This window comes from Vicugna pacos, unplaced genomic scaffold (assembly GCF_048564905.1).
Source record: "Vicugna pacos unplaced genomic scaffold, VicPac4 scaffold_20, whole genome shotgun sequence".
NCBI lineage: Eukaryota > Metazoa > Chordata > Mammalia > Artiodactyla > Camelidae > Vicugna > Vicugna pacos.
Genome location: NW_027328741.1, coordinates 80,975,185 through 80,999,440, shown reverse-complemented (window position 1 = coordinate 80,999,440; position 24,256 = coordinate 80,975,185).

The window sequence follows — 24,256 nt, the reverse complement described above, 5'->3', positions numbered from 1 at the left end:
CAATTTGCATTTCCATGCATTCTTCAGTATTTTTTAAATAAAATGTTTTGAACAGTTAAATTAAATAGGGGCAGTAAAGCTGTTAGTACAGTCTAACAGATTAAGAAATGGTAGTTATTTTATTTTAAATTTAAAGCTAACATTTTCTCACTCTGTCAAGTTGAATGCTAAATCTCAATCATTCAGGTATTTTAGAATTTTTGTATACTAGACAGTGTATTCATAAATATTCATGAAATTTAACTTTTAAACCCTGAGCTGTATGTTTTGGCACATATTCTATTCCCTATGTAATGACAAAGATATGCGAGTCCCTGTCATTAAGTGGAGTTAGGTGAGGCAGAAAGGAGAAATGACACTGATAAATAATTCCAGGCCATTTCTGTGAACCACAGATGTTTACATCAAGCTGATTAATATTTTCATAGTTCACAATAGATTAATTTATTGTGGGTTGCCACCTCCAGCTCTTTTATAAATCAAATTTTTAAAATTATATTTAATAAATCACTTTCATTTTCTAAAAATATGTAAAAAATTTAGCTGTCATATTAACATATATTGTGAGTCCACAAAGGAAGATTTTTTGAACTCTAACTCCCATAATACAGAAAGAGATTTCATATATTGAAATACAGACAGCCTTTGAAAACATTTGTACATCATTATTAGATAATAAGTTTAAGGCAGATGTCATCTTTCCATCTTTATCAATCTGATCAAGTTTGTCCAAATATTGGTCAAAAGAGGAATCTGAGTCTATAATCTTATTCCAGTCTCCTGCCCTGACAAAGGTTTAGTTAATTTCTTTAGAGGCTTCTGTTGGAGGTACATATTTCTTGTTAACAATCTTCTTTTGTCTCTCTGTATATTCTCTTCTCTCACATTTTAAGATTATAGTTTTCATATTATCTTTAAAAATATGAGCAGATTATTCAGAATGATTTTGTAATCAACTAAGTTAATTATTCATTCTTGACCCTAACTAGAAGCAAATCTATAAACTAAAAATGCTGTTAAATAATTGATTTCCTTTCTTGTTTTAAGCGACTTGTTCAAACTGTGATTGTTAATTTTGCTGGAAATTTCAATTTAATCTCCTCTAAGATAGTATGCAGTTATTTTACTAGTTTCTTCTCTCCCCATCATAAATTTTTAAAACAATTTTCTAAATGTATTATTGATGAACTTTACCTACCTATCTATCTATCCCTTCCCTTCCTCAGGATTTAACTCATTTCTCATCTCCACACTTCTGCTTATTTGTTGTGGACTGAATTGTGTCTTTCTAAAATTCATATGATGTCATATGATGTCCTAACCCCCAATGTAATTGTGGCCATACATAGGACATTTATGAGGTAATTAGTTAAATTAAGTCATTAGGGTAGGACCCTAATCCCACAGGACTTCTGTCTTTATCAAAAGAGAAAAAGATACCGGGTCTCTCTCCATGTACATACAAAAAAGGGGACATATGAAGACACAGAGAGCAGATCATCATCTACAAGGCAGAAAGAGAGGTCTCCCAGAGACCAACCTTTTGGCAACTAGATATCAGACTGCCAGCCTCCAGAATGGTATGGAAATAAGTGTGCCTGTTGTTTAAGCCACCCAACATGTGGTATCTTGTTATAGCAGCCTAAGCAGGCTCATCCTAAACCACTAATTTCTACCGCCCTTTCAGATTTCTGTGTAAATATCACCTTTTCCAAAGCCCTTTCTATCACATCCATTTTCATCACACCACATTATTAGACTTGCTGCATTTTGATATGTTCTTGCTCATACTGTTTTGGATTTCTGTCATCTGTGACTGATTTAGAAGCTTCTTAAGTTTAGAGACTGTTTCCCACCAATTAGACATCTTTAAGACCTATCACAGGGAGTGGTGAATGTTAGGCTACAAGAAATGTTTGTTGAAGTGCATTTTTGGAGACATATCAGTACCTGGAAGGCTAGCTACCATAAAGATGTCAAACAATTGTACATGTTCAATTTAACTTGAATTGAAATTCTAAAGACCTTTTTTATGTGGTTCTTCCCTGCAGTGAAGTAAAATATCTACCAATGAGATTATTAATTATATTATGCTATATCAACTCAATAGACATTTAAGTGGCCTCTAAAAGTAATGATTATGAACTCTGTGTAGCATTGTGGAAACATTATAATAAAATGTATGTGAATTGCATGTAACATAATAGAAACATTATAATAAAAAGGAAAAGACAAGAGGTGAAATTGCTCATGAACTATGATTCCAAGTGTTAACAGATAGAAACATGAGAATATTTAGAGAATAATAGTTATAACATGGTGTCAATATGAATATTTTCTCCATTTTCCAAATTTCTGTGTTGTTTTCTATTTTCACCATTAAAATATTAAGTTTACTTAAAAAATCAAGGAAACATGTGAGTAGCATAGATAATATGTATTAGAAGAATATGTGTTAAAAAGGTGAGTCTGTTAGCATGGCAGCTGGACTCGTGGGCATGGGCAACCTGGATGGGGTTAAATCTCATATTTAATGCTTACTAGCTTGATGATCTTGAAGAAGTGATTTGCATGGTATGAGACTTCATCTCCTTGTCCTTTGAATGAGAAATGATATTAACATAATGCCCACCAAAGAACTAAGACTGCTGGAGTATCAGGAGTGCTCTTAAATGCCAGCTAATAATTTCCAATACAGTGTAAACTCTGTGAGGCTAAGGACCTGTGAATTCACTACTATAGATTAGTGCCTGGCATTTGGTAATTTTATAATACAACTTTATTTATAGATAAATGAATAAAAGGGTGAATGTAATGAAGCTAATAGAAAAGACTTCATAGAAAGTCTAGGATTTTTGAAGAAAGAAGAGCAGGACTTTATATACATATACGTGCATATCTATCTATAATTACATTATATGCCTGATGTCTAAGCAGATAACTAAATAAACATTTTCTGCTTCCTTAATAGAATTAATCCAATTTCCCTTTAAGTTCTTTCCTGAGTAAAATAGATACTTTTTTCAGAAACTGCTTTAACCCATACCTTGTGGTAATTTACTATGTCTCTGTTCAGAATGATTTCCTTATGGTAGGTTAGCTCAGGTTCTAGTAGAATCAGCCATGGTAAATATGTAAAATATAATTACTGTAAGAAAGATGAATAACATTGGTAAGATCATTTAATATTTTTGGAAGAGAAAAAAAGCAGAAACTGCCCAAAGCTTAGAATGCCCCTAGGAAAAAGCTGCATTCCCTGCTTTCAAAATCCTTCTTGCTACTTCTGCTCAGTGATGGCACTGAAATTCACTGATCCCTCTGCACACAGTTTTCTTTTTTCAATCTCAGGTCATATCACATTTACAGTTTACTTTCTTAAAAACATCTGGAGTGCAACCAGTGTATTGATTATCTCTCATATTTAAATTGAAAAATATAATGGACTTGGAAGGGAGTAAACCAAGTGGTGGGCAGTTTTCTCTATCACTTTTTCTGTGTGTAGCACAGCAGATATATCTAAACATTTTCAGGATAAAAGGAGATTCGAGTGAGCCACTCAGTGATGTCATAATAAACTTCCTTCCCACACACACATAGGAGTGTAACGCTGACTTAGACATGTTCCAGGAGATATATCACTCACCCATTCTTTAGGAAACAACTATGAATGGAGTAAGTCAGAGTGTGTCTCCTTGTCCCCTCTCCAGCCCTTATTTATATATTCATACATCTATTGATTCAAAAGGTTAGTCATTCAAATATATATACTATGTATTCATCACACATTTTCTCTATACTAAAGGGCTGTGGAATTTTTGCATTCCAAGAACTTACATTCTAACTGGGAGAGAGACACTCTAAATGAAAGAAAATAAGTAAAGTAATTTCAGAATGCAAAAAATAAAAAAAAGTAAAGAAGAAATAAGGGGGAGAGGTATAGAGTGAGGAAGTTTTCATGGCTACTTTAGAGCTAGCATTCTGAATGGCTTCTCTTAGGGAGTTACAGTTCAAGCTGGGGTGTGACAAATGGACACTCAGCCACAACAGGATATTGGGAGAAGAGAGTGTCAGGCTTAATTTCCAAAGAGGATAGTGGCTTGAGGTTTCTAAAGAATTGAAGAAGGAAAGGAAGGAAGGAAGAGGGGGAGAGAGAGAGAAAGAGAGAAAAAGAGGAGAAAATGTTAGTGGGATTGAAGGAAACAATGACAAGTTTTATGGGGTGGATGTGAAGGAATAATATGGGCTCAATTTGGCCATGAAAAAGTCTTAGATTTTCTGCTAATTGCAATTGATCTTCAGTGGAGCATTTTCTCTAAGGCAGTGATATTATCTATTAGATAATTTCTAAAAGGTTTTACACACACATACATACACACACACACACACACACACACACTACTCCAACATCTTGTGTCTTATGAAAAAGTTGTCTAGACACAGAGATAGGACACCAGGTACTTAAAGAAGTCAGAGAAATGTATCCAAAGGAATCAATGTGAGAACTGAATTGTGAAAGCTTTGAGTTCCAGTCCAGATGAACCAGAGGAAAAAAGCATTTTTTAAGTATTTAAGTATTGGTGAATCTACTGTACACTAACATTTTTAAACTCTTGATTTTGTCAAAAAACAAATATAAACAAGATGCAACTGAAATTTTTTGACATCCCTGAAGTTTTAAACAATCTAGACATATTTGCTTAAAGTTTGAGTAAAGGTTGGGAGGTTGACTTCTCAAGTATCTGCATATATTTTATTTACTTCAAATATAAAAATTTCTTGTATACCAGAAACAGAATAAAAAGTGTTCCTCAAAAATATGTTGGTGTATATTTGTAAAATATCTACCCTTTATTGGACTGTTACACTGTTCTGTACATATTTTAATTTTTCAAGAATTCAGATTTGAGGGGTAGGGTAGAGTTCAGTGGTAGAGTGCATGCCTAGCATGCACGAGGTCCTATGTTCAATCCCGGACCTCCATTAAACAAACAAACCAAAAAACATACCAAATTACCTTGGCCCCTACTCACCTCAAGAAAAGATTGCATTTAAAAAAAGAAATTCAAAATTTACATTGACACTAACAGGGAACTATTGTCATGTTCAATTTCCTGTTGAAGAAAATGAGTTTCAGGGAGGCTTCCCCAGCTCATTTCAGATGGCAAATGTCGGGGTAGGACTAGACCTGAGCTCAAGTCCATCGAATTATTCTGCTGTCCCACACAGTTTAAACCATGGCTACTTTCAAAGCATGCTTGAGTATTCAGCAATAGAATGTGGGTTTTCCTTTACTGTGTGGCTTACTCTGAAAACAATAAAAGCACATAAAACTATGAAAAAGAGGAAAGAAAACATATACTTTTTTTGTTATTTTTTAAACTACTCTATATCATTCTCCTCCTCATCCTCTTTTCTACTGTCCTTTCTTACTTAATGGCTTCAATCTTTCTTATATCCCTTCTTCATGTCCTTTTTCCTACTGTGCTTTATTTCTTTGTGGCATAAGCCTTTATTCTTAGATCTACAGTCTTAGAGTACATTTGTAATATATCTTATCTTTTTAAGAGAAAAATATGTAATATATATATGATCATAGAATAGCAAACTTTATAGGGCTCCTAAATCTATAATTTTATATGAATATTTCGGTCATTTTTAAGCTTATAAGCAAAATCTCCATGTGAAGAGTATGTTTGCAAATACACAGACACCAAATATAAAATCATATAATTTAGAATTTTTATATATTAAAAGCTACAGAAATAAGCCATAAGCAAAGTGCTTATAAATGTTGGCATGGCAGAGAGAAAGTTATGTAGTTTACATAGCCTCGGAGCATCTGTTATCTGAATAAGAACTGAAAACACTCTTTAAAAGATCCTGGGCACATTAATGGAATCATGATTTCCCCTAAAAGTGAATAAACCTATAGATTAATATTACAGGAAACTGTGTAAGAGGATATAGTAAAATATTTATTTAATGTTATTTTAAAAAATTACTTCTATTCTACCACCTGAAGACATTCATGTATCAAGAATTTGACTGGAAAGAACAAAGGAAGAAAAAGAAATAAGTAGGAAAAAGGCTTGCAGTCAATTTTCCTAGAAGCAGTACTTCATTCCTGGGCTTGGTGCTTTATGAAATACAATTGTCTATGCCTGCTCTTCAAATAGAATCATTTATAGACGTTGTGCAAATCCATATTATAAATTTCATAGCTTCTGCCAAAATTAAGGATATTTTCTTACTTTGAAAAACACCTCATTTAATTGTTTTAACTGCAAAATTAATGAAATTCAGAACATCTAAGAAAAATTACAAAACAAATGACTAACATATTTTACAGCACCTCCTATTCAAGAGATGGAATCTGCTTCTCAGTTCTGTGAATCTGGGCTTGTCTATGACTTGCTTTGACCTAGAGAACCTGACAGAAGTAGTGGTTATCTTTTTAAGTTGTTAAGTTTCCTGGTGTTTCTTTTATTCAACACAAAATAACTGATACAACACTGATCAACAGGAATTGGACAAAATTATTTCGATAAGTTTTCCTTGACAAATAAAATATCAAGTGAGATCTAGATATTAAGTTCATTATTCATGCCTTCTGCCAGAATGTGGCTTTCTTCACCTGTTAGAAATTCTAGAGTCCCTGAGCTGAGGTTGCTTCTTTCTTAGAGAGGATGGATGAGAGTGTACTAGCCTGCTTATTGACCTTGTCCTCTGTCAGCCACCTCTGAAGTTAGCTGCTCATCTAAAGGTGGGATTCTGCACTGTTCCTATTTATTATTTTCTCCAGAGCAGGAACTGTGGACCTATGGTTACATGTGATCACAATCTATGGAAGGACACATCACCATGGTCTTTTAAATAGATATAAAATGTCAACAGGCCTGGCTTATTAACACACACAGGTCCTTAATAAAAGCTTAGGTAAAGACTGATCTTTGAACTTCAAAAAAGAAACAAAGAGCTATTGGAGGTCATCAATGAGAGGATGTGACTTCAGCTGACTCATGAGCTGGACCCACCAATCAGAGGCTCCTCACCCTCTCCTCTGCCCTTGCCATGTACCTTCTGACCACCTCTCCCACAGCTGGAGCTGTTTTCAAGGACACAGCCTTGAGAAAGCAATGTATGATGGAGACAATCTGGAAAGTACATGTGACTGAATCCAGTAAAGGCCTCCAAATAAACTTTTAAGATTCTGGTGGGCAGGTTCAGAAGTCTATTTGTCCCATAGCCACCCAAGACAAACCTCATGTGTAACTTCCCATGCTTATTAAACCTGCCACATACCAGTCTGGAGTGGTTTGCCTCTTTCTTCAGTCTCTCTTTGCACTCAATGTATGGGGATCAGTTTTTAAACCAACAAGAGCAGCTTCATTTCTCTAATGTGGCTATTAGCAGAAACCATAGATTGAATAAAGCACATCTGGTTATTACCTCCATCTACCTTAGAGGGTGGAGGAAGAGGGCAAGGGATAAAGGGCTCCTGACTTGAGTCCATGATGTTTGTAGAGAGGAGATTGCTCACTGCTTGGTAGTGAGCTCTTAAGTGCAATATCTCAGCTTTACTACTTCAGACAAAGGCAGTGATTTTCGTAGGGAATGGGTGACAGCTGCAGCACTGATTCCACCAGGTTTCCAAGGAAGAGAGGCTGAAGGATTATGCTTTTAAGTGGCTAGGTGGGTTGCTCAGAGTTTTTTTTTTTTTTTTAAGCAGTAGGTCTCCACCTTGAGTAATTCTCTCCTGGGACATTTGGTAAGATCTGGAAAGATTTTTGATTGTCATACTAGGAGTGAAATGCTATTGCGATTTCATATAAGATGCAGCTAAATGTCATAAAATGTACAAGTCAGCATTCCTCCTCACTCCCCCCCACCACAGACACACACACAAGCACAATCCCATCCAAAATGGCAATAATGCCAAAGTCCAGAAACCCTGGTCTAGAGGAGCCAGGCCTTCCTTACCAGATCAGGAACATGCAGGTGGTTTTTGCTGTCAGTCTTTCAAATTGTGTAATGAAATCCCAATGACACTTCTATAATTGAAACAGAATGGTTGTGCTTAAATTTACACTACTCTATTATAACAAAATAATGTTATCCTATTTAAAATTTACAGGGAACAGATTTCAAATGATTTAGGGAAGAATCTGTTATTCAAAGGGAAAAAAATAGGCCCAGATTCCAAGTGTGGGATTCCATGAAAAAACTTACATTATACATTTACCATTTACTATAATAAACCCTCCCTTATTATACAATTTTAGTTTTATAAAGAAGCTTTCATGTACCTTGTTATTAACAATAGCCCCAAATCAGTGCTTAAAAAACTCATCTGTTACCCAAGTTGTAAATGAATCATTTCCTTGTGATGTCAGGAATCTTGGGGCCCATAAAAGGAATTTTTTTAGTGTCTATCAGAGTACGCTACAAAACAAATATCATTAAGCATATGGAAAGAAATATAATGTTCTTGCTTTTTGAGAAGACTTAGAAAAAACACTTATTTAATAAGATCCTCACACTGAACTTTATACTAAGTTATGTGTAGCTTAATTGGATTAAATTTAAGCCTTTTTTAAGTTGTAATTTAAATTATGCTTTTATGATAACTTTTTTAAAAATCTATTTATGTGTATTTCTGAAATTTATTTGGATGGGCATTTAATTATATCATATTTACTCCTCTCGTTCTTTCTAAAATAGAATCTAGAATAGATTGAGTATTGTTTATCATCTGAAAGTTAAAACTCAGACTATAGATGATTTTTAGCTCCTTACGCTGTTCATTTTTTCCTCCATTGTGAACTGGGCAAATGCTGTAGTTATTTAGAAATCTTTTCCATTGTCTTCTGGAAAGAGTGAAAAGAAACAGAAATGGGATAGGAGAAATTAGCCTAAAGCATAGACTTTAAGAAGAAATAAATGTGAAAGCTGTTATTGCAGTTTTGCAGTTGGATAACTACTGTATGAAGTGACAGAAAACCAATATTAATAGAAGTTTTATACCATTAAATGCATACTTAATTTTTTTCTTTAAATTCTTGTTTTTGCTTTTGTTACTTACAGATCAAAATTTAAAATGAGTGCTTTTTGTTATTTTTTCTTCTCCATGAAAGTCATTTTGTTAATTAATCCATTTATTACTGTGTTCCTTGATTTTAAGTTGTTTCTGCTTCTTCATTATCTTGATTACATTATCTTATACAGTGACACAAAAAACTGCTGTTACCCCTTTTATTCACTGATTGATAAGGCAGTGAATATAGTTAGCAGAAATTTTGTAAAAACTGAAGTGTCTCATGTATGTGGAAGAATTTAATTTTATTTTTCTTGAATCTATATCCTGACATTGATGCTGTCATTCAAAACTGCTTTAGGCATTGCTTTCTAAATTCTAACATTTATTCAACAAATATTGAATACATATAACACATCAGAATATCCTTAGACAAAGGGATATAATGTATAAAACAAAATATGCTTCCCTCCATGAAGCTTGTATTATAGCATCCTCTATCCTTCTGATTATGGTGTTTCTCTTGATTCTTTCTCAATCTATGCATTCATCTTTTTAACAAATATTTATGGTGTTCTTATGTGCTTGGCTTTGTTCTACATGTTTGGTACATAATGGTGAGATGATTACTATCTTTGTGTTTTTTAAATTAGAATGGGGAAATGAATATTATATAATAAAGGCAGACCTGAATACAAAATAATGAGATTTTAAGCACTAAGAAAGAGACAAATTCTCTGTAAGAAAACAATCAGGGTAGCAGATTCTTATATAGAATTTGTAGCCCAGTATTTTCCTTAAAAGAAGTAAATCAACCTGAGAGCTGAGTGAAGAGAAGGATATAGCCATGCCCAAGAATTCAAATTCATGTTTTTCTGATAGAATATCATCACATTTAAGTACTGAGATGGGTAAAAGTCACAGTCTTCAGTACACCAGAGTCCAGTGCAACTGAAATTCAGTGAATAAAAGGAGAGAAAGATATTAGAAGATGCTGGGTGGTGGTCATGATGTTGAAGATCAAGAAGGTGTTTTTTGGAAATGTACTAATCAGGAATTGGTAATATTTTTTATGTGAGGACTAAGGAATACAGAAGTATCAAGGATGACCCCTAAACCTGAGCTTAAGCAGCAAAACAGGGGACATAGTTTATGGAAGGAATGAGATGAGTTTGCAAAATGTGTTAGAGACACCTTTTCTGGCACTAAAGCAGAGATGTCAGACGGAAAGCTGAGTATAGGTCAAACTTCAGAGGAGGTGATCAGATTGAAGTTAGAGGTATAATGAGAGATGTCTTGAGCTGATAGTATAAGTCATAAAAACAGGTTCCCCAAAGAGTGTCTTGAGAAGATACTTCCAGTATAGATTCAATAGTAAGGTTTCAGTAGAGGAATAAAATCTGGGAGCATGCACTAGGAAATGGAGATATGGAAAAAATAGAAAAAGCTTTGACTTCTAGGGGATTAAGGTCAAGCTGAAGAGATAAACAAGTATCTGAATAGTTATATGATAAAGGTATGTACTATCTACTTAGGGAGCACAATGGAAGAAACATTTAACTCTACTGAGGGTAGTTCAGAGGAGAGTTACAGTAGGATAATATGGAGCATTTCTGAAAAATCTTCAAAATAAATAACATGCTAATAGGAAACAGGCAAGAACATTCTGAGTAAAGATTTGAGATTAAAAAAATTTAAAGCATTTGAACAATTGTAAATAGTTCAGCTTAATTACATGGTTATAGCTTGTTTCACAATTCAAGATTTAGTTTAACCTTCACTGATGTACATTTTCACCTTTATTTTACATTCCTGTAGTAATTAACAAATCATATTGCTTTTGCCCTCTCATTGTCTGTATTAATATTTTCTCTCCTGACTTGTCTTTAATCTGTACAGTAAAAAGAGGAGCATAATTCCTTCTTATAAGCAAATGCTCATGCAGTTCTATGGAAACATCAAATGGTCTACAAATGTATCATTTTCTAAAAAACTGTATTCTTGTCCCTTTGTCCTTGGCAGAGATGGAGGTAAAACTTTTAATTAGTGTGAAATCCAAAATAACTGTATCCAAAATATTCCAACATATCATTCTAACCTATCTGTGATGCCCTGATATAAGTAAAACAATTCAGTGATCTGAAATTAACCTGTAATTATAGTGTTGAGAATTAATCAGTACAATTTAGGTTTCATTAAATTCAAACACACTCAATATTGAATCAATTTATTAAGCTTATTTATTTCCCAGTCCCCAACAGACACAATGATACCAACATATAACAAGTTCAGATATATAAACAGCTTCACTATTCCACATACAGAAGTGAGACTACAACTTCCCAACTAGAATAAGGTACACTCTAAACGCAAATTAAAAGCAAGACAAGACACTCTAAATTGGAGATCTGCTTGCTGTTGGCGAGAATGCTTTGAAATATTGTTCTTGATCTATATGCAAAAGTATAGGGACACACACTTGTCAAAAGAGAATACAAAGTTCAATCTAACCAATCCATCTTGTGCAGATTTTCCCTTCATTCAGTGCAAGTTTAAAATGTATAAATTATTTTGATCAGAAATCATCAATAAAATCTTAATTCAAAACAAATACAACAGAAGTGTCTTGTTCACACAATGCCTGTGTGTCTTTGAAAAAAGAAAACTACCTGGAAGCAATCCTCTCTGTACCTCTCTGCCAATTTTGATTAACAGATTCCCTCATCTTGACTTGGAGCAACTCTCTTAGAACCATAAATTGTGAAAATGAATTGCACATTAAAGTTTCTGGCTCCCGACGACCTTGAGTTTTCCAAATAATGTTTTTCAAGACATTTAACTAAATGCAACTATTGTGCAAGGAGATGGTAGTTGTCAATATGAACACTTCAATAGAGTAGAAGTAGTCATGTTGAATTTTTTGTATTCAATTATTCATTCTATGTTATATGATAACACATAATCTATCAATTATTTGTTAACTATCACAATTAAATTTGTCAGAATTTTTGGTAAAGCCACTACCAAAAACAGCAATGATTAAACATGCTTTTATAAGGATCAAGCAACCAATGCAGTTTAACACATGATCCATTAGAATCTCTCTTATCAAATCCTGGAGTTCTTTGACAGGTGGAAAAATGTAAATACTGTATACATTACAGAAGAGATCTTACAAAATTCTACCAATAAATATCCACAAAACTATTGCATGTCACTGTTAAAATTCAATTTCACTATTCTGTTGAAAAAATTCCATTGGTTACATATCTCATTTAAGTGTTGGAAAGAATACTCAGTGACTTCTAAGAAATGATGGACAATCTGAATTAAATAGCTAATTAACTTAAAATCAAAACTATAAGTTGCATATTTGATAAAAGTAATCTATATGTGTGCTTATCACACTAATATAATGTGGAATAAGATGGCTATAATTGTGGATGACTGGATCTACAGAGGTAGTAAAATGGTCCTGCTAGCTAGTAAGTCTGATTATTAAATTCAGGAAGGAATAAGAAGAAAGTAGGGAAGAGAGGGAGAGAGGAAGATGAGAGGGAGTTAAAGAGAAAAAGAAGGGAAGGAAGGAACGATTTGTAGTCAAACTGTTACATGTCAGGCCCTAAAATAAATTATTTCCTTAATTCTCCAACACTGGCTCTATTGTACCCAGAATTTATTTTAGCTTTTTTTTCCCAAGGTGAAAACATCAAGGTTTAAGAATATTAAATAAACTTCCTGTGAACACATAAATAATGAAGGAAGAAACAGGACTTTAAACTATTGACTTTTTATTATATCTGGACAACAAAAGTTACTTAAACATAGACTGATTAAACAAATATTTACTACTATTTATTTTTATCATTTACCCACTTTCCTGTAACTATGATAATCACCAGCAAAAACTCAGGTTGTAATGTCTCTTTATTTCACCATTGTAACAGTAGAAATAGAAAAAATATTTCCTATACAAAACATTTGATTTTTAGGTATTTTTTACTCAGCATGCTGAAGATAAATTCAATTAATGGTAGTTAAAATTAATCAGCAAGAAATTGAATGGGACAAAGGGCCTAATTGTTCCTTAAAATATTTATTTCACAGTCTGTTCTCGATGTCATTTTTAATGACGTCTTGTTGGGATATCTCTTAATAATAAAAATAGTTACTTTTTTGAGATACACTTTTGAAAGGTTGTGATAATATAATACAAATAGAATTATTCCTGTTTTACTAAACTTGCATAAATGCAAATTCTGAAACACAAGCATAAGGTCAGCTTTGTTTCTCAGTACAAAATTAAACTATACTAAATTAAACTATGCTAAAGGGAAGTGCTTGGCTAAGGGAGTTTGGCCATCTAAATAAATGACCATCATTTATGCAGTCTGCTCATTCCCCTGCAATGATTTTGCATGTTAAATAAAAATTGATATGAGTGAAAGGATATGAAATCTCTACCAACAAATTAGAAAGAAAAAATAACACACTAACTTAAAATATACTTCAGCTACCTGTCATGAGCATATTTTAAAAAGCCTTAATGGAAAGAAGTGCAGTACTTGGCAATATCAGTACTTGCTTCTATAGATGATTCAGCTTATTTGAGTCTTAAAAAGGAATTAGACATATTTGTATCTTCATATCTGAATGTTATGTGGTTTTCCTGTGGGATAAGGTGAATTATTTCCATTTAATAACTTTAGAAACAAAAGATAGGATATTTCCATATTATATTTTAGATGTTGGTATTTAAAATAGCACCTTTGGCCATAGCTTGACCTCATATTTTGTTTCTCCTTATTTTATATTAATCTTAAATCAACATTTGCAAAATTTTGTGCATGGTACTTCTTGTGAATAATTAAAATGGGTCAAACCAAGGAATTGTATTTGACTTCTTTAGGGCAGAAAACGGGGAGAAAAAGTTAAGAAATTCTACCATTTTACTAGAGATTGCTCTGCAAGGCTGACTGCAGGGGACTTTCAACTGCTTACCCATGCAAGGGTTTATCAGTAAACTGACAATTTCAACTGTCTGTATTTACAAGTTCCTGCTGTTCAACGTCAATAAACTCACCGACTGAATTCATGCATTTCAGCCACACAGCCAAGCACTGACTGCAACTGCAAGGAATGCCTTTGAAAAATTGAGATCAAAGATTGAAAACTTGCACTTTTAAGTGTAGATCCATTCACATTCTTTAAGACTCTTTAGGGAAGCTCAGCAGTGGACAGTCATATAACTGCTATGCACTTACAGTTGGTGTTATTTGTTAAGAAAATGTATGGCAATTAGAAACCAGAAAAGGGATTGACAAGATGACAAGAGTAGAAGGACACATGGCCCACCCTGTCCCATGAACACACCAAAAATTATATACAAATACAGAACAATTCACACAGAATAACTCCTGAAATTTGACATAATTTCTCTTACTTTGGAAATACAAGGAAAGCCCCACAAAACCAGGTAGAGGAAAAAAAAGAAAGAAAAAGGAAATTGGTGCATGATATTCTTCACAGAAAGAGAGCAGCATAGAAAGAATAGTGCCCTCACCCTGGGAAGCTCCCTCTCCAGCAAGGAGATCCACAGGGACAGAACAGGAGCTTCAGATGTTCAGAGGAGGCAGCAACAGCTGCTTAGCAGAAAGAACTAAGAGAAACCAGCAGTGAGAGTCACTTTGAATCCTAGCCTAAGATGCATGCCAGTGGGGACAGGCTGGGCTGGGCTGCTGGAACTCAGGCTTACACGGATGAGCCTGGGGAGAGGACTGGGGTTGACTGCACACAGGCAGCCTCAGGAGCCTGGAGTGTGGTGCGGGCTGTGGCTAGAAGAGAGTGCAAATCAATCTGGGTCCCTCCATAGAAAGCACCATTGCATGTGGGATGAGGGGTGCATTGCAACCTTCATAGCTGCCATCTCTACTAGTGCACAGGGTGTTGCTCTGCACCAATGTTGATGAGCATTCTTGTGAGAAGAGAGGCGGGGTTCAGTCACAACCATCTTCTCAGCATGCTCTGGAGGGTTACAACTGCTGGTGCTCGTCTTCTGGGCAGAGGAGGGGCTGAAACATGAACCATTACTCAGGGGCCCTGCAACATCACAGGCAAGACTGTCATTTTAGTCCCAGGCAGAGGTGGTGGATTTGGTCTCCTGGTGCCTTTGTAGAACTGTGCCTCTAAGACAAATGAGTGGAGATTTGGTGCACATTGGGGATGTGTTTGGCATCAACCGTAGGTCTGTGTACCCTGTTTTCGATTTGTGGTTACCCAGTTTTTTAATTATGTTAGCCCATTAGTATATCTATTTGCTTTAGAGTGGTAGTCATAAAGGCTCTAACACATCCTATGAAGAATGCGAAGATAATTTACATTTGGTTTCACTGGGGAATTCTACCAAACATACAAAGAAGAACTCCTATTGATCCTTCTCAAACTCTTCCAAAAGATTGAAGAGGAGGGAATACTACCAAACTCATTCTACAAAGACACCATCACCCAATATCAAAACCACGTAAATATACTACCAAAAAAGAAAATTATAGGCCAATATCATTGATGAACATAGATGCAAAAATCCCTCACAAAATATTAGCAGACTCCAATGACACATAAAAAGATCATACACAATGATCAAGTTGGATTCTTCACAGGGATGGTTCAATATACACAAATCAAACAATGTGATACACCAAATCAATGAAAGAAAGGACAAAAATCACATGATCATCTCAATATATGCAGAAAAAGCATTTGATAAAATTCAAAAATCATTTATGATAAAAATTCTTACCTAAGTGGGCATAGAAGGAACATATCTCAACATAATGAAAGCTATTTATAACAAACCCACAGCCAGCATAATACTCAACAGTGAAAAGGTGAAAACCTTCCCTCTAAAATCTGGAACAAGACAAAGATGCCCATTCTCATCACTTTTATTCAACAGAGTAGTGGAAGTACTGGCCAGAGCAATTAGACAAGAAAAAGAAATAAAAGGAATCTAAATTCAAAGAGAAGAAGTAAAATTGTCACTAAAAGTGGATTACATGATACAATATATAGAAAACCTTAAAGGCTCTACACTAAAACTAATAAAGCTGATAAAATATTTGGCAAGGTAGCAGGATACAAGATTAACATAGACAAGTCAGTTGCATTTCTTCACACTAACAATGAAATATCAGAAAAGGAAAATAAAGAAACAATCTCTTTTAAAATCTCATCCAAATAAAAAAAATTCTTAGGAATAAATCTGACCAAGGAGGGGAATGATTTTTATCAGGAGAACTAGAAAACATTAATTAAGGGGATTAAAGATAACTCAAAGAAATAAAAAGATATCCCATGTTCTTGGATTGGAGGAATTAATATTGTTAAAATGGTCACACTACCAAAAGCAATCATTAAAAAGTCCATGAATGATAAACGCAAGAGAGAGTGTGGAGAAAAGGGAGCCCTCACACACTGCTGGTGAGAATGTAGATTGGTACAGCTATTACGGAAAACAATATGGAGATTCCTTAACAAAAACTAAAAATAAAGTTACAATATTATCCAGCAATCCCACTCCTGGGCATATATCTGGAGATAACTCTAATTCAAAAAGATACATGCACCCCAGTGTTCATAGCAGCAATATATACAGGTAGCCAAGACATGGAAGAAGCCTAAGTGTCCATTGACAGATGGCTGGATAAAGAAACTGTGGAATATTTATACAATGGAAAACCACTCAGCCATAAAAAGAATAAAAGAATGTCATTTGCAGCAATATGGATGGACCTGGAGGTTATCATTCTAAGTGAAGTAAGCCAGAAAGAAAAAAAAATTATATGTGATATCACTCATATGTGGAATCTAAAACAAATTAAAAATAAAGACACAAATTAACTTCTTTACAAAGCAGAAAAAGACTCACAGACATAGAAATTAAACTTATGGATACTAGGGTGAAAGGAGGTGGGAATGAATAAATTAGGAGTTTGTAGATATATGTACTATTATATATATAATAGATAAGCAACAAGCTTCTTCTCTATAGCACAGGGAAGTATATTCAGTATTTTGTAGCAACCTAAAATGAAAAATAATATGAAAACAAATATATGTATGAATACATATATGACAGAAACATTATGCTGTGCACCAAAAATTGACACAACTTTGTAAACTGACTTTACTTCAGTTGAAAGAAAGAAAGAAAGAAAGAAAGAAAGAAAGAAAGAAAGAAAGAAAGAAAGAAAGAAAGAAAGAAAGAAGGAAAGAAAGAAGGAAAGAAAGAAAGAAAGAAAGAAAGAAAGAAAGAAAGAAAGAAAGAAAGAAAGAAAGAAAGAAAGAAAGAAAGAAAGAAAGAAAGAAACTAAAAAATTTAAAAGGGATAAAGAAGGCCAACAAAAATAATAAACAAAAAGAGGAAAATTGGATTGGATTTTTTCAAAGTACCCCTTTATCTTATTATTTATAATTTAGTCAGTCCTCTATTTAACCATATATCAATTGGTTATTGCCCCTGACCGTCACTGACCTACTTTCTCTCTCTATTGTCCTACTTATTCCAAACATTTCATATAAATGGAATCCAATATATGGCTTTTTGTGTATGACTCCTTTCACTTAGCATAATCAGAACTTCATTCTTTTTATGTCCAAATAATGTTGTATTGTATGGATATACCACATTTTATTTACCCAATTTCTTATTGATAGACTTTGGCTTGTTTTCATTTTGGGGCTATCATGCATATTGATGCTGTGAATATTTGTGTACAAATTTTTGAACGTATTTTTAAAATTTTCTTGGGCATAACAGTGGAGTTGCTGGATCATATGATAATTCTTTCTTTAACTTTTTGAAGAACCAGCTGCCTTACAAATTGGCTTCACTATTTTACATCCCCCCGACTCAAAGCAATGTATGGTGTTTCCAATTACTTCACATTCTTTCCTGTTATTGCTTGTCTTTTTTTTTTTTAATGATAGCTATCCTGGTAGGTGTGAAGTGGTACCTAAAATTGTATTAACTTTCTTAGCATTTACAAACTAAGTGATATACAGGTAGATATGAAACTAGATTCATAGGGACATAATTAGATACATGATAGAAAAAGGTATACAGGAATATCTCAAAGATATTGCATGTTCAATTCCAGACAATTACAATAAAGCACATATCACAGTAAAATGAGCCACATAATTTTTTTGGTTTCCAAGTGCATATAAAATTTATGTTATACTACACTGTAGTCTATTTAGCTTGCAATAGTATTATATCTAAAAAGCAATACACATATCTTAATTAAAAATACTTTAAAATCTGTTAGGCATCATCTGAGACTTCAGTGAGTCATAATTTTTTTACTGGTGGAGTGTCTTGCCTCGATGCTGGCAGATCAGGCTAGCAGTTGCTGAAAGTTGAGATGTCTGGCAATTTCTTAAAATAACAATAAATAATAATTGATAGTGAAACATTGATTGATTCCTCTTTCACTTGAACACTTAGAGGCCACTGTAGGTTTATCAACTCATCTAATTTAAATATTATTGTGTCTCAGGGAATAGTGAGGCCCAAGAAAAGAAAGAGAGAGGGGGGAACAGTCAAGTCAATGGAGCAGTCAGAACACACACATCATCTGTGAATCTGGTTTTCATCTCATGTGGGTGGGGTTCATGGCACCCTGAAACAATTACAGTAGTAACATCAAAGACCACAGGTCACCATAACAAATATAATAACAATGAAATAGTTTGAAATACTGGTAAAATTACCAAAGTGTGACAGAGAGATACAATGTGGAAAAATGGCAGTGATAGACTTCCAGAGACCAGGTTGCCACAAACTTTCAACTTGTAAGGAAAAAACTCAATATCTGCAAAGTACCATTAAGTGAAGCACAATAAAATAAGATATACCTGTATATAGAAACTTCCAAACAAATTATGCAAATTCATGTTTTTTTTCTGAGAATAAGCATAGTCACAAGGTCAGATACTCTTTTGTGAGAGGAATGACACTTTTGGAGTCACCGGCATTGACTGCTTTTTGAAGGATGAACACTATTCACACAGAGTGAGAAGAGAGAGAAAACTCTTCAAATAGAATATTTAAAGTAACATTTTGGGAAGGCAAAGTGTACAGGGTATCATTGTGAAACACAGGGTAGATCTACTTTGCTTGAGCAGACAGTTTTACAATTGAAGAAAATAAACCTGGAAAAACATATAGCCATTACAACTAAAATAAGGCAACATAAATAATTAGAGTAATTACATACTTTCAATATTTTGAAACAATGCAAGATGATGATATGTTTAAGTGGCATCATGAGTGAAACATCATAATTAACATGACTTTGCACTGAAATTTTCATAAGAGTTTCAGAAAGGGATAGTATTTGGATGGACATAGACACATCCCAGGTTGGTCCAATAGCGGAAGGAACTATTGAGAATTAGATAAGAGATGGACAAAGCTGTGCCTGCTATTCATTTCTCCCCACAAGCCTTGTGCTGTAACATGATATCCCACTGAGGGACCCTAGAGCTAAGGTTGCTTCTGATCTCCATGTATTTCTATTCTTTTGAACCCAATTTGGCTACTAGTTACATTATGTTTATAAAAACAAAGTGTTTTATGTGAGGATATTAATTAGCTATGTCAGCACTGGACTGCGCCCTGCAGGTCTACAAGCCCTGTACTTGCCCAGCTTCAAGACCTGAGAAAAAGCCCAGAGTCAGCAACAGAGATAATCAATAGTTTAATGATTAGGGTGATCTTGCACATCTGAAGCAAAGTCCTGGAGCAAAATCCTGCCATGTGTGGGAGCTGGAGGGCAGGACATGATGGCAGTCTTTGCTTCTGGTGGGGAAGGAAAGGTTACCAGTTATAGGGGAGTTGATGTCAGGTTGGCTCATTGGTTACCAGGGTAATCAGCAGAGGGTCATGGCTCTTACCACCCCTATGATAAGCATAGTGGTGAGTTCTGCTCTAAATCTAGAACAGTCATTAGCTGGGGCCTGGGGCAAATATGAAGGAAGATCAGTCATGTGAGTTGTGTGTAGGTGAAGCAGGCACCAGTCAAGCAGGAGATGTATAGAGAGCAGCCATCTTGAGTTGCCTGACCATACAGCCATCATTAGAGGTACATGTTATTTATTGACTGAAAGTAAAGAATCATGGAGTAGTGACATCAGAATTCCCATGCTCTCTTAAGGTTATAATTGCTTGTTCTCACTGTATGGGCAGAACCCTTGCCCCCAAGTTTCTGTTGAAACTCATGTTTCAGGGAAGTGTCTTCCAGAATAATGTTCCTTGTATACAGGAGATGGAACTGCAAATTAAGAGAATGGTTAGGATATTAGAAAACTAGACAAAATGATGACAAAGGGATGGCTATCCATTCAGAGGAGAACATGAGAAAAGAGAGGGGAGAATGGCAATCTGATAGTGGACACTTAACCAACGTCAGAAAACAAACTTTGGGAGGACATTTTACTTTTCAATAGTAGGAGATCACCAATAAGGAAATCATAAAGTTGGCTTGGAATGTGTGCCATCATCCTAAATAGTCTTAAGACATGTGATGTGATATGTCGAGTTCTCTGGTGAGTGGAATGATTAAGCTGTAATGACAGCTCCACAGGGCACAATGTCAGGAACCAGTCCTGTTGCTTTTCTGTTAAGGAGGGCAGTAGGGTGGAGGTGGGATTCCATTTTCAAGTTCTTTCAATATGCTGGTCCTCAAGCCAGCGCATATGTATCCGGGGCAGCTGAAAAGAAGAAGGATGAAGAAGGGCATTGAAACCCTTTAAAATTGTACTCAAAGAACAAGTAACACTTACTTTTATATGTGGCTGACTACAATTTAGTCACTAAATCTAGCTACAAGTCATGCTGGGAAATGTTCCCAGATAAGAACAACTATCATTTCTACCCAGGAAAGGAGCAGCAGACATTGAATGATAGAAAACTGGCAGTCTGGCCCACAACTCCTTTAACAAAGAATCAGTGTAAATCCTCTTATAAGCCTGTAGTTTTATGACTCTCAACCCTTGTCTCCCAGAAAAGAAAAGTGAGTTTCAGAATCAAGAGTAAGCATTTGTGTCCTGCCTTCCTCTGCTCTAACGTCACTTGCTCTCAGTAAGTCAGCTGCTCATTCAGAGGAGAAACTATCAGATGCCAAAAGCAAAATTGATCTATTGTGAAAGAGATGAACTGTGTTCTAAAGAAACTTTAGACACTTCTCTGTCCTCGACACTGAAGGCCTTCAGGATGTTATGAGATTGTTATAATTATTTTTGGTTCCTTTAAGTTTAAGCTTAGAGCATGGGACAGGTAGTTGTATTTTATTTTAAATATATTTGGATGATACTATTCATTGAGTAAATTTTGATCGGACTTAATGCATATGAAGATCTGTGTTAGTCCTGATAATTACTTTAGGAGAGAACAAAATATACATAAAATTGTGATGTGTTACAGACCCCCAGGCACCCATAGTACAATGAGAATATGACAAGTATTTCAACAACCAGCATGAACAGCTTTACCACACATACACATGCCACATATAGAATATGTTATGTTACACATGCTATAACATATATGCTACATATTATATTATACTATAATGTATTATACTATACACTTTACTGTAGAGGTGAGTAATACATTCTTCCCATTTTCCAGGAGATAAATCCTTAGTAATTTGCATTCAAAGGGAAAGTAGAAGAAGAAATGTTTCCACTTGTTTCGGGAAAGAGACAACATGTAAATATACTCAATCAATAAGGCAAATGAGTTTAGGGTACTTCTTTTTTTATGTGTTCCTCAATACATGTACTTTCTTGTAGAAGTGTACTTGAGCATTTTGATCACTAACATGTACACATCATGAAGATGCTGGGTGAAGATGAGTGTTTCAATAGGAAACTCCATAGCATACTCAACTGGAGATTTCTGCCACTGGCTAGAATGACAGATTCAGTGTAAATGTCTAAGTACCGCACTAAGAAGATTTAAGTTTCCCTTTTGTATGTGAAACACTGAGGTCATGCTCCTTACATGAAGCTTGCTTGCGGGGTAATTGGAGTAGGTGATCAGGGCAATCACACTACCTGTGGATGGCTGGAGGGGATGGTGGGCACAGAATGCTCTGGAATATGACACGATAGATTTCTACTCCTCTTACAATGTGCACCCCCCAAAAAATAAGCTACTTTTTAGTATTTTTATATACATATACATATATATAATATTATAATATATATAGATATATATATAATATATCTCCTTAGATATTTAGTTTAATTCAATTAAACTTTTGGATAAATTATGCAGTCTTATAGTCTGTCAGACAACCTGATGTTACAGGTAAATAGAATATAAATTTAACACTTTTTAATTCACTGTATAGAAAAGAGCACTTTAAGATGAGAAAATTCACAATTTCAAAATTTTCATATCAATCTTTAAAGGGCACTATCTGCTTTATTTTGGGGAAGCAAACACCGAGGGCTTTTGTGATTGAAACAACATTGTGGTTTACCATTTTCTCAATGGCATCATAGTCATTACTCACATCTAATTTAATCAATCCATCTTATTAGTGTTTTCTGATTTTAAAAAGAATATAAAATTACATTTTATTGAATTATAAATGTGAGTATAATAGCTATTAATATTTCCTGTGGGTTGATGTCCATGCACCAGAATGCAATTGTACTATTTTATTAAATTCAAAAATATTTCTGTTTTGCTGCCCATTTGGTTTGCACATTCTGTGTCTTGAGTGATGTTCACAAAGTTTTCTTAAGATTTGTTTCTGCCATTGCCACAATACAACACATTTTTATAGTAATACATTCCTTTAGTATTTTAAGACAAAAAGTTGTACTATTTTGGAAAGATGGTTATGTTTCTAACAATCCTTCTTATGCTCTGGTAATCATAGGAAGTCAAATTCTGCATTTTCTAAATGTTTATAAAAGCTTTATAGCTAGACAGTATAAAATGATGCTGACAATATAAAAAAATTATACACATATAATATTTTGATAAAAGTGCATTTAGACAACATTATAATATTTAATTTTCATAACACTCTGGTACAGGAATGCTATTATCTACAATTGAAGAGAAGTGAGTCCGAGAGAGGTCAGTAAACATGTTCAAAGTTGCACAGTTTAGATTTCAGATCCAGAACCACACAGTGAATCTTGTGACTCAAAATCTCTTACTCATTCTGCTAGACCATGCTACTTCCAGAAATAGATCCAGGCAGCCCAGGTCTATCTCCACAGAATACTTTCTCAAAAGAAATTTCAAGGTAGGCCAAATTAAATAAAAAAATGAACATCTATCTTTTTCTCATATTTGATTCAAGATCAATCTCCCTCTTCTAACCGTGTCTTTATATTTGGCCTTCACTTCAAATCCAAGTGCCTTTTTAAATGAGTTTAAATTTATTGTCTCTAGTTTATGTTTTAAACTAAGTAAATGATTTTCAACATCAGCCTATACCACCAATTGAAATTGGTTAGAAAAAATGACTTTCCTTGTGATCATATTTTTTAAATTTTGTTTTGATGGGGGAGGTATTTATTTATTTGTTTATCTATCTATCTATTTATCATTTGTTTGTTTGTTTGTGTCTTTAAATGAAGATACTGGGAATTGAATCCAGGATCCTGTGTATACTGAGCATGCACTCTACCACTGAGCAAGAATTTTGTTATAGAATGAACTGTGTCCCTGTATAATTTGTATGTGAAGTCTAAAATTTGGCTGCCTCAGAATGTGACCTTATATGGAATAGAGCTGTTGAAGGTGTGATTAGTGAAGATGAAATCATGCTGGACTAGTGTGGGCCTCTAACCTAATATGACCGGAGTCCCTGTGATAAGGGAATATTAGAGCATGAATACACATGGACACAGGGACAATGCCACGTGAAAATGAAGGTAGAGATTGGGGCAATGCTTCTTCACACCAAGGAATTCTCAGGACTGCCAGAAAATCACCAGAAACTAGGGGAGAAACCCTAGAAGGGATCAGCCCCACTAAAACCTAGATCTCAGACTTTTAGTATCCTAATCAATAAATTGCTGCTTAAGCCACTTAGTTTGTGGTATTTTGCAGGCCTCATCGGTTAATATATAGCCTTTTCTTTTCTTTATCAAATCCACTATTCTTTCCAGGCTTTTTCATCTTTATTA